Raw genomic sequence first — 9,887 nt, forward strand, 5'->3', positions numbered from 1 at the left:
CAGCACAACACGCGTCACCCAGTCATTCCTTTGCCACACCGTAATGGCTCCTTTCATGGTTTTGGAGATTAAAAACTATGTAGGCAGGAGTAAAAGTCCCTTCCCAATGCTGTGGCCTGGATGCCTAATTCATATTCCCTATGTAGGAGTCCCATATATGCCATGAAAAGCTCTGACATAACCGAGCAGCCATGGTTCAGCTGATATGCTGCATTGCCTTGCTAAGCCACTGTAACTGGCTCATTATGCATCTGAGCCAGCGCTGGAATGAAACGTAGGTAAGGATCTCACCCCTTCAAACCTGGGCAGCAGAACAAACCCGCGTTTCAAACCAACAGTTTTTACTTACTGCTTTCCACTGGCCTGAATTCATGAGACACCTACAAGTTAGACAACAGTCACTCTAGAGAAAAGAAAACAGACCAAAAAGATATGGACAATGTTTTATACATGTAGGATGTTAATATCGATATGTTACTAAACCAACACGATCCTATGCAAGTTCATTTTCCCCATTGTTTTGCTATAATGCATGGTCAGGGGGAGCATGCGTGCCTAGCCTACTGATATCAAATATAAAATCAATGAGTGCTTCTTCTGAGCAGTTAGTCCTTGCAACTGACTTCAGATTGCCCATTTCCTCTGGCCCATTTTCAACATTTAATTCTTTTATTGCAAAATGGAGCAGAGTGAGCAGGAGTTACAAGGCAGGGATGTCTTAATGCCTAATTCCAGTGCAGATGCAGCCAACAAGTAAATTTTGCCCAGGCTACACCGAGGACACAAAATTGATGAAGTCCACTGACCTGTTTGAGAAGGTATACTGGTGGCTGTGCTTCTGGTCTTGTGGAAGAGGAGGTATTACGCCATTTCGGTTCCCAGTTTGGAAGGCTACGTCCACTAATGGCTTGCCCAGAAAAGCTGGAACAGACCCACTGCTTTCTTCTGCAAGGAGCACAGTAAGATGTAGCAAATAACTCTGAAGGAGAACCTACTGTTCTGCAACAGAGGTGCCTGCTGCTAGGTAGTGCTTTCACCACGGGGCTGGGAGGACTCTGTTTTTCTGAGGCAGAGAAGGACATTAAACTTAAGTTTCCTTCAGTCCTGAGTAGACCAAAGCTTATCTACTTTGCTACCAGGGAAGGACAGTGAAAGGCAGTATGTCACCTTCTCCCTCTCACTGCTGTAAAGCATGGAGGCCAGCTGCCAGTTTGAAAAGCAAAAGCAGAGACGCTCACCCTCAGCAGAGGCAGCTAGGGTCTGAATTGCAAGAGAACCCCTCCTGTTATGTCAAACAAGGTGACTTTATGCTGACAGAGAGCAGAGCTCTAACTGCTTTCCTAAGGGTTTCCCTTTTAGCTGGTTCTAGGTACCTCTCACTTACCTGTGGTGAATGTCGTTCTCGGGCACCTGGCTTTTCCCATGTGGTGTCCATTGCATCTGATGTGAAAGCAAACCTCTAAGTCATGAATTGCAACACGGAAAGTTGGGGAGGTTTATCCTTAAGAGCATAAGGTTCTGGGTTCACCTGTGCCACTATGGGGAAAACGCTTTTAAAAGGAAGAAACAATTTTTAGAAGGAAGGCGAAGACAATATCTAACAAAAATTCTTGCACTGTGTTTTTGTTTGGGTAGTTATTTGTGTGAATGCTGTGACTCAAATGAGCGGAGGGCTTCTAGAGCCGCTCTGTGCTGAGAGACTGGTAGGTTGTGATGTACTAGCGGAGTTCAGCCAGGTACCACTACTTTTGGCTAGTACGGACAAGATTAGATGAAGAAACACTGCCCAAGGAAGGGGTTACAGGCTTCTAATTTTGTCTAACTACTACCCAGCGTTTCTTCTTTACTTGCCTTCGGCAGTTAGAAGTGACTCAAAAGCCTTCACCTGCCTGTAACTATGTATGTAAGGCCATTATTATTAATAAATCAAAACTACTTCCCTTTGTATGTGCTTGGAAGGAGTTTAACATTGCTGAATGTTCTACTGCAGCTAAGAACGCAGCCATTCTGAGTTTAAGTTCTTTCCAACAGTTACTGATGTCAGCTCTGCAATACCTCTCTTTTACAAGCCATTTAATTGCTTGCTTTAAAAATTCACCAAAGCTCAGCTGGGGCCCGATTTTCGGTGAACCTCAGTTCTGTACCCACAAGGAATTTCGATGACTCTGTGACCTCATATTAAGTGAATCAATTAAAAAGAAGACTTTTTAAAACTGTTGATTGTACCTCACAGACATTTTGGATACAGTTTCTTAAGGCACAAAAGTTAGACTCATTTGTTTCTAGAGTATTTTGGAAGCTGACTTATGGACATGTTGGGAGTTTGGCTCTCCAACTGTATCAGAGACCAGAAAGTTGCAAGAAATAACAGAGCTAGGGAGAGGATTTTTATATGCAAATAAGAAAGAAAAAAGAACTACTGGAGGGCAGTGTGGTAGATGCGTTTGCATTAGGGAAGTGTGATGTGCTAGAGGCGTAAAGAGCAGTTAAAAATTGGATGGCACTGAGTTCTGCTGTTACCTTAGCTACTGTGAGGATTGCTTTGACTTCCCGTAACAATTTCCAGTCGGTAAAAAGGAAGTACTAATGCTTAGGGCACAGGGGTGGTGTGAGGATCAACTGCTTAGTGTTTATAATGTGCTTTGAAAATTATAAATGCTATGTAAATCAGGAAATGCTGACAGACATCATCCATCTGGGACTGATTGTGAAGAATAACAAATTAACTAATTTCTTCAGGATCTAGAGGGTAAAAGAAGCACATAAAACATACAAGGCTGTGCAGGTGGTAGAGAAACTGCACTTGTGAGGTCACCTAAGATGAAATCATATGTGAAATGAGGTCAGGATTCTCTATGTTTATGATAACATTTGTCCATTACATCACCTCATTGTTTGACATGCTTCCACTCAGCTATTTAATGTCCACTTACAGGCCCTGTGATTCACAGTTCCTTGTGTGTCCCACTTACCTGTGACGCCCGCGGCGGGCAGAGCGCTTTGCCCTGTGTGGCACACAGCCCTGAGCCGAGAACGCTCGCTGACTAACGTGACCTGCCGCCATCCCTGTCCTCCCCCTGCCAAAACCTGTTCGTTAAGACTGTACAGTTATTCCCCCACCTCTGAGAGGCATTGCTCTTCCTGCAGGATACCTCTTTGAGGTGGTCTGCCATTTCCATGGGCCACCTGAAACACGGGCTCTCTCTGAGACGTGACAAGCGTATCAGCAGAAGAGCCAGAACAAAGAGAGCCTGTGCAATCAGGATTAAGCTTCACAGCAGCTAGTCCATCCACAGGAGCTTGCAAACCTTCAAAACTCCAAATTTCAAGAGCTTTAAACAGTTGGTTTAATTTCAGTTAAGTAACACAGTCAGTTCAGTCGCTGTATGTCATAGCTGGAACCTGGCAGAGAAAAAGCAGTGAGAGAAGAGGCAGTCCAATATTAAAATTAAAGGTAGGGATCCTATCCTGATAGGCTAGAGCACCAGCGAGCCTCAGTGGCTCCTACATCTTCAGATTACGTTTCTTTTTCCTGTTTCCAAAACTGTCTTCCTAAATACAGGCTAAGTGAAAAGTATTTGTGGTTTCCCCTGGGAAGGCTGAGGAAAGGTCGGGATTTACATGGTGATACTTACCACTACAAATTCTGTAATGGCCATTCCAGAAACTTGATTCAGTAGTTCTCATCCCCATGAACTGAGTCCATCTAACTACATACCCATACACCTTTATGATTTCCCAGCAGTTTTAGGTGATTTTTTTCTTCTTTCATTACCCAACCAACTGCAAATTACTTTTTGTAATTTTCCTACCAAAAAGCCACGTAAGCTTGGCCTTCAAGGATTAGTTGCAGTCAGGAATGCATTACCTCTCTTCAGATTTCCTTTTATACTAATTTGAACATCCAAATAGTCAAGTTTAACAGGGAATAGCAATATATTCTTCTAAGAGTTCCTTTCCTTCGTCTCTCCTCTTCCACTTGCCCCCTTCAAAAGTAGGAAGACTGAATCCTGCTAGGTTTGAACTGCCCCAGAAACAGTGCTGTGCTCTCTCAGCTCCCCGGTTCTGTCCTGAACAAGCCTTGAGCTTTGCAGGTGCCTGGAACAAGTTTCTATATTATACCAGAAGCATATGCACTGAGAAAATAATGAGGCAAGAGGAACTCAGGTACTTTTTGCAGGTCTCATTATGCAGATGACAGAAGACAGCGTGACAAGAGGACATATCTCTTCTGACTTTCTCCTGTCTTAGCAACATCAACCTTAACACCTCTGCAGAGCTCAGACTTTCTCACTTCGGTTTTCTCCCTATTTTATTTACCGTGTGTGATTCTACCTGCATTACAAACGGAGAAATGGAAAAATCAGTGTAAAATAAAGCTAACTATATTCTAGTTGGGCCTTCAGTGTGCAACCTGTCCTACCTGCCTTGGTCATATATCGAGTATCCCTTCCAATTCAGATAAAGTTTGGTTTTGTATTTATCAGAACTTCCAGTGATACTTTGGACTCTCTATGGATAAGGTGTGTTAAACAATTTTTCCCTGTCCAGGACAGTTTGTTTTCACTTCAGACACTGTCACTTGTGGTTCACTGGTTTTGGTAGCCTTTCCCAATATCTGGCAAATTCTCCCTTAGCACGTGGCTTTCCAGGGGTTAGGTGAAGCAGCAGCCAGGGGAGCCTGTGTATGTCTTGGTGTGATGTGGGAAGTGGCCTTTGTCCTCCTGACCTGAGGCCGAGGAACCTCAGCAGGAAACACAGCTCAGCTTACTGCCAGCAGTTCCGTGTCACCCAAGTGCCTGCTTACACCCGACGTTGTTTATAAACAGATAGCTCCAAATGCTCCAAAAGATTTGCACCTTTTGCAGTCTCAGCAGAGTCAGTTGTGAAAGTGTAAGGTGTCTCACTGCAGGAGCTGCTATCTCTCGTGAAGCTGCCCGGCACTTTCTCTAGTGAAATCTCTTCCGTTTCTTGTGTTAAGATGGTGTAACGACTCCCGCCTTTGCTGCTGCTCGTTGACATTTGGGTGGTTAATGACTTTACCATCCCACAACGTGCTTCTTTCCGTACAACCGATGTGGACAGATGCCCAGGCCAGGCCTAGCAGAGAGCCGGGTCTGTGGGACCTCCTGCCTTAGCGGTGGTGGCAAGGCAGCCACAGGCTGGTCTGGAAGCAGCAGCGTTACGGGGGCAAAGGCAAGGCCTGCCTGTGGAAGGAACCTCCGAGGCGAAGGGAGAGCCGGCTGCGCTGCCGCAGGGGTGTGCGGGGACAAGCTGACACCAGGAATAGGGTTTGTGGGGTTTTTTTGGTGGCTGGAGAAAGGCCTACTTGGAAATAATTCATTTGGGAAAGCAGCAAGCCTGCCTCTCCCTGTAAAAGTCACCTGTGGAGTCATTTTGGTAAGATAAAGGAATGCTCGTGAATGACCTTGTACAACAGCTCTCGTAGCAGATGGTGCTCTCAGGCGCTTCGACATACTCCTCGCATGGAGATCTGGAGTGTGATCTAAAGGAGGCCTCTAATGGTACTTAGGTGGTTCAGATAAACATTAAGGTGTCTTTTATTATAATTGTTATTTTTATTGCTATTACTATTACTGTTCACGTGTCTAGGTAAGTATTGCAATTTCCCAGAATAGGTACCAACCTAAAACCCATTGAAATCAAAAGAAATTAGGCACTTAGGTACTGAAGAGGATTAAAAATACCTACACATAACTTCAAGCATCTAAATACCATTAGAAATCAGGGCCAAAGTGAAGGGAGGGAAGAAAATAGGCCATTTGCATATTAAGCAGGCTGAGAAGTGCTCAGAAACCTGACATTTTGTTGAATCAGAGGGATTATTTGGGAATTTGAATAGCAGAGTTTTTCCCCTTTTCCCCCCCAGCAGAAAATGATGGTAACACAACAAGATTTGTAGTGCAAAATATTTTTTAAAAGCCCAACCACCCAAGTGGTTTTCACAGCAGTTTGTTTCAATCGGTGGTGCTAAGAATTATTGCTATCAGTAGAGGGAATAGGCTGCTGTGCTTACATTGTTTGCTCTAAAGCAGGACAAGAGCCACACCATTTTAATGTTAGTGATTTCATCAATGGGAGAAATACACAGCCCTGGACTCTGGTCCTGTAATTTTAGAAATCTCTCAGTTCACCTTTAGAAATAAGCAACCAGAATTGTCTGAAATTATATATTTCCACTCTCTGTACTATTTTAACTCAGTTGGGCTCTGAGGCCGTGGTTCATGTCCTGGCTTCCTCTCGACTCAATTATTGTAATTCATTATTAAACTGTTATTTGTTTTCATTCTTTACACTGTCTGCCGCTTTACAAAGCTCAGCAGCTAGATTTATAATATGGAGAGCTCTGTTCCATTACATTACAGCTTCTCCCTAGTATTTCTGTTGGCATGTTCAGCAACACATTGATTTGGGTATTTAACTCTTCGCACACCATAGATTAACCCTCATCTACATACTGCTTTTAAGCATTTCCTGAGATTAGCGATTTTTTTTCTAATCTGAACTGCAATCCAAATACTGTTTTAAAATTCTTTCAGTGTTTATAACCAAAATGCCGTATCCAAGCATTGTTGAGCTTTGAGGTCCATTACAAGTCCGAAACGGGCTCTGGATCTAGAATTTGCAAAGTCCATCTTGCTTTTTTCTGCCAGTGCTCTCTAGGCAGATGAGAGTTTACTTATTCCTAGAGTAAACTAGGAATTCTGTTAACCCTCTATTTTTGGGTACTTTAACCTCTTAGAGACTTAAAAGCATCATCTGGTTTTGGGTGGCTGGGATGAAACATGTATGTTATGTGCCCTGTACCTGGCATAGCTCATAGCAAAGGGGAAGGGAACTACAACTCTCCCGTTAGGCTCACGAATGTTCCCTGCTACCAGTAGTATCATTAACGAAGACCAAAGCGATTCCTGTATGTAAACCACAATCCAGCCTTCATCTTACCTTTAAGTACGTTCACGCTTGTCTCCTCCCCAGTCTCAACAGGACTCGCACTCATAACAATATTTCACTGACAAATGCAAGACTTCTATGCTCTAATTGTATATTATTTTGCTTGTTCTTTCTATCCTTCTTTACCTTACTCCTTTCATTGTTAAGCTAATTCCCTTTCCTCACTGCCATCTCCTGTTTCTACTACTTCCTAGTTTTCTTCTCATAAACTGTAGTCTCCCTTGCTCTCCCACCTGGTTTTCCTTCAGCTGTTCTTTCTGCCCCATTGATTCTTCTTTTTTTCAGGTTTCTCTTTCTCCATTTTTATCCCCCTTTTTTTAACTTTTATTCTTCCTGCCTTCCTTCTATAGTCACAAATATTTTTTTCTCACTTTCCCTTCTCTCCTCTTTTTCTGTGTCTCTTCTCTTTCCCCAGTCTCTCTCACTGAAGTTTTTTAATTGGCATTCATTTCTTGAATTTCATTCTTTCTCTTTCTTAATATATTTCCCATCTTCCCCACTTGTATGTCTCCTTGCTAGCTGAGATAAAGCATTTGTCCCTAGGAAATGCCCCTGTCTGGGCTTGTGCCAGTGTCCCCTTGTTTTCTTTAACTTTTGTCATTCTCAGAGCACCTGTGTACCTGAATAAGCCATTCGCCAATAAACACAGGGCAGGCAGTTCATCAGAGAAAAGTTCTCTGTGTGTGAATGTGCCTCCAATGTACCTTCCTTCTTCACCCACAGGGCCTCCGAAGAAGCCTACCCTCACTGGATGACAACAGGCTGGATGACACTGATGTCTTCCCTCATCCTCACGTTCTGTACAAATGCACGGACCTTCTCTCTCCTCAGTACACGATTTTTTCTGTCAGAAGTTCGTTGGGATTACAGGTATGTATTTTCTGAAGTGACTGCCAATATGGTATGGCATGACATGACAACCTGCAGGTTATAAGAGCCAAGAGGCAAGAAGGATCAATACTTGACAGTTTCCCCATCTCAGCGTTCAGAGGCCTCTGGTTTTATCTGGAGCTAGCTGGCCCACAGACTTAGGCTCAGCAAGTGCCCTGATTTAGTCACCATACTAGTTTGCTGTTCATCTTGGGCTCAGATTTGGTAGTTTAATTGGTGTGAGCAAGATATTGTCAGGACTCAGCCTTGAGTTGTAAACTGTGGATTGTGGATGAACTTTTACATTGTGCTAGTGGAAGACTTCCAGTCTTCCCTAAGCATTTTTTTTTGAGTTCAGAACCTGAGAAACAATCAGTTTTTTGTGAGCTTTCCCTGATGCTCACAGTTAACAGCAAAATGTGCAGGCATCAGGTAAATTTAATTACTCTTCTTGAAGGAGTTCTGCATGGCAAAAGAGCTGCTGAACCATCTGTCTGCAGATACAGGCACACAGCTACAACCTGGTAGGACTTTGATTTGCGTTCATCCACAACCATGGGTATAGAAACAACCCCTTTTTTTCTTTTCCACTGCAAATTTTTCATCGCTTTCATTTATGAGAACTGCTATAGGTAAGAAGTTTTCAAACTCTATTATCCATTGTCCAGAAGTTTGCTATTCTCCCTCCATGTGCACAGAGCTATGATGCCTTTTGGGCCCTGCACAAACATAGAAATTAGAGTCAGTATTCTTTGGCATTTTCTCTGCAAGCCTTATGGAAAAAAAAATCACATTAATTTAAAGACTTTTCACATTTCTGTGCGTGCAGTGAACATAGTAGAGTGACTTTAAGTCCAGTGACTAAAAAACTATGGTTAGGGGCAATGTTTTTTCCCATTTTCTGTTCCAACTTTGGAAAAGAGTTGGTAAGAGTTGGGTAAACTCAAGACATTATGACTTTCGTATAGACATCTGCAGAGTGATTGAATTTTACAAATTGCAGGCACTTAGACACTTACTAGACAATATTACTAAAGTTGTTTGGAAAGGAGTGGAAGAAAAGTTCTGTGTATGTATGTGTGAGGAGGTTACTTGTAGCTGACTTGGGGGAAGAAATTTTTCAAGCAGTATGGAATTGTGTGAGGAGAAAGTATTCTAAAATAGGTTCATTTTTGCGTTCTCCCAATCCTTTGTCCAACCCCTGCTCAAACTTTAGCTTCATTTTATACTGTTGCTTGTTACGTGTCGTTCTGTAGGGCTGGGTTTTAGGGGGTTTCAGTCAGTATTTTGTGTGGTCAGAGGGGACATTGCATCTTCTGCTGGCACAGCCCATCATACACACTCTGTACTTGGTCCACAAAGGTCAAAACCAGGCGCTGCCCGGTGTGAACCGCAGCCTGAGCTCTGAGTGCCTCATGTTCAAGAGGCTGCTGGGTCAGTCTCGGGCTAAGATGGCTGTTACCAGCATGGCTGTCCTACTGGGTTGGCACCGCCGAAGGACCAGGACGAGCGTGTTTCTGGTGTTCACAGAGAGACTGCTCCGTGTCTTTTCTTATATACCCAGGTAATGCCCAGGGCATTTGTAATATACAGGGTGTTTACCGTGAATTCTGCCAGCACGGTGTGAGTGTGTTGGTGCCGTCTGGCGACACTGACCCTTCCAAGGCTGTAACGTGATTTTCCTGCCACCTCCAAAAGTGGTAGCTGTGCTGGGCAAACTTTCGGAGGCGGATGGAAATGTACGTTTGCACATCAAAATGGGCAGTTTATTTCCCAAACAGGCACCGAGGTGCCCAGTTATCCACTTCGCTTATGCAAACAGACATTTTCCCAAGCAGGCAGCTGTGCCTGCCCTGTGATTATTTCCAGGAGGTATCGTGAAGCGGAGGAGCGCTGTGCCGGGAGGAGGAGGATAAACCTGGTCTAACGGCACTCGGGGAAACCCGAAACTTGGGCCAGTTCTGCGAGCGGGGTCGTGACCCGGGTTCGGGGCGCAGGCGGCGGGCCCCGGCCCCGCTCCGTGCCCGCTGAGGGCGCTGACG

General features: G+C 44.0%; 1 long non-coding RNA gene across 1 annotated transcript in view; it reads left to right on the plus strand.

The window, feature by feature from the left end:
- The window catches only part of LOC113481332, a 658,441-nt gene that overhangs the window by 256,750 nt on the left and 391,804 nt on the right, over positions 1-9,887 (plus strand). The gene's annotated exons all lie outside the window — the stretch shown is intronic.

The sequence above is a fragment of the Athene cunicularia genome (assembly GCF_003259725.1).
Source record: "Athene cunicularia isolate RWA chromosome 5 unlocalized genomic scaffold, athCun1 chr5_part3, whole genome shotgun sequence".
Lineage (NCBI taxonomy): Eukaryota > Metazoa > Chordata > Aves > Strigiformes > Strigidae > Athene > Athene cunicularia.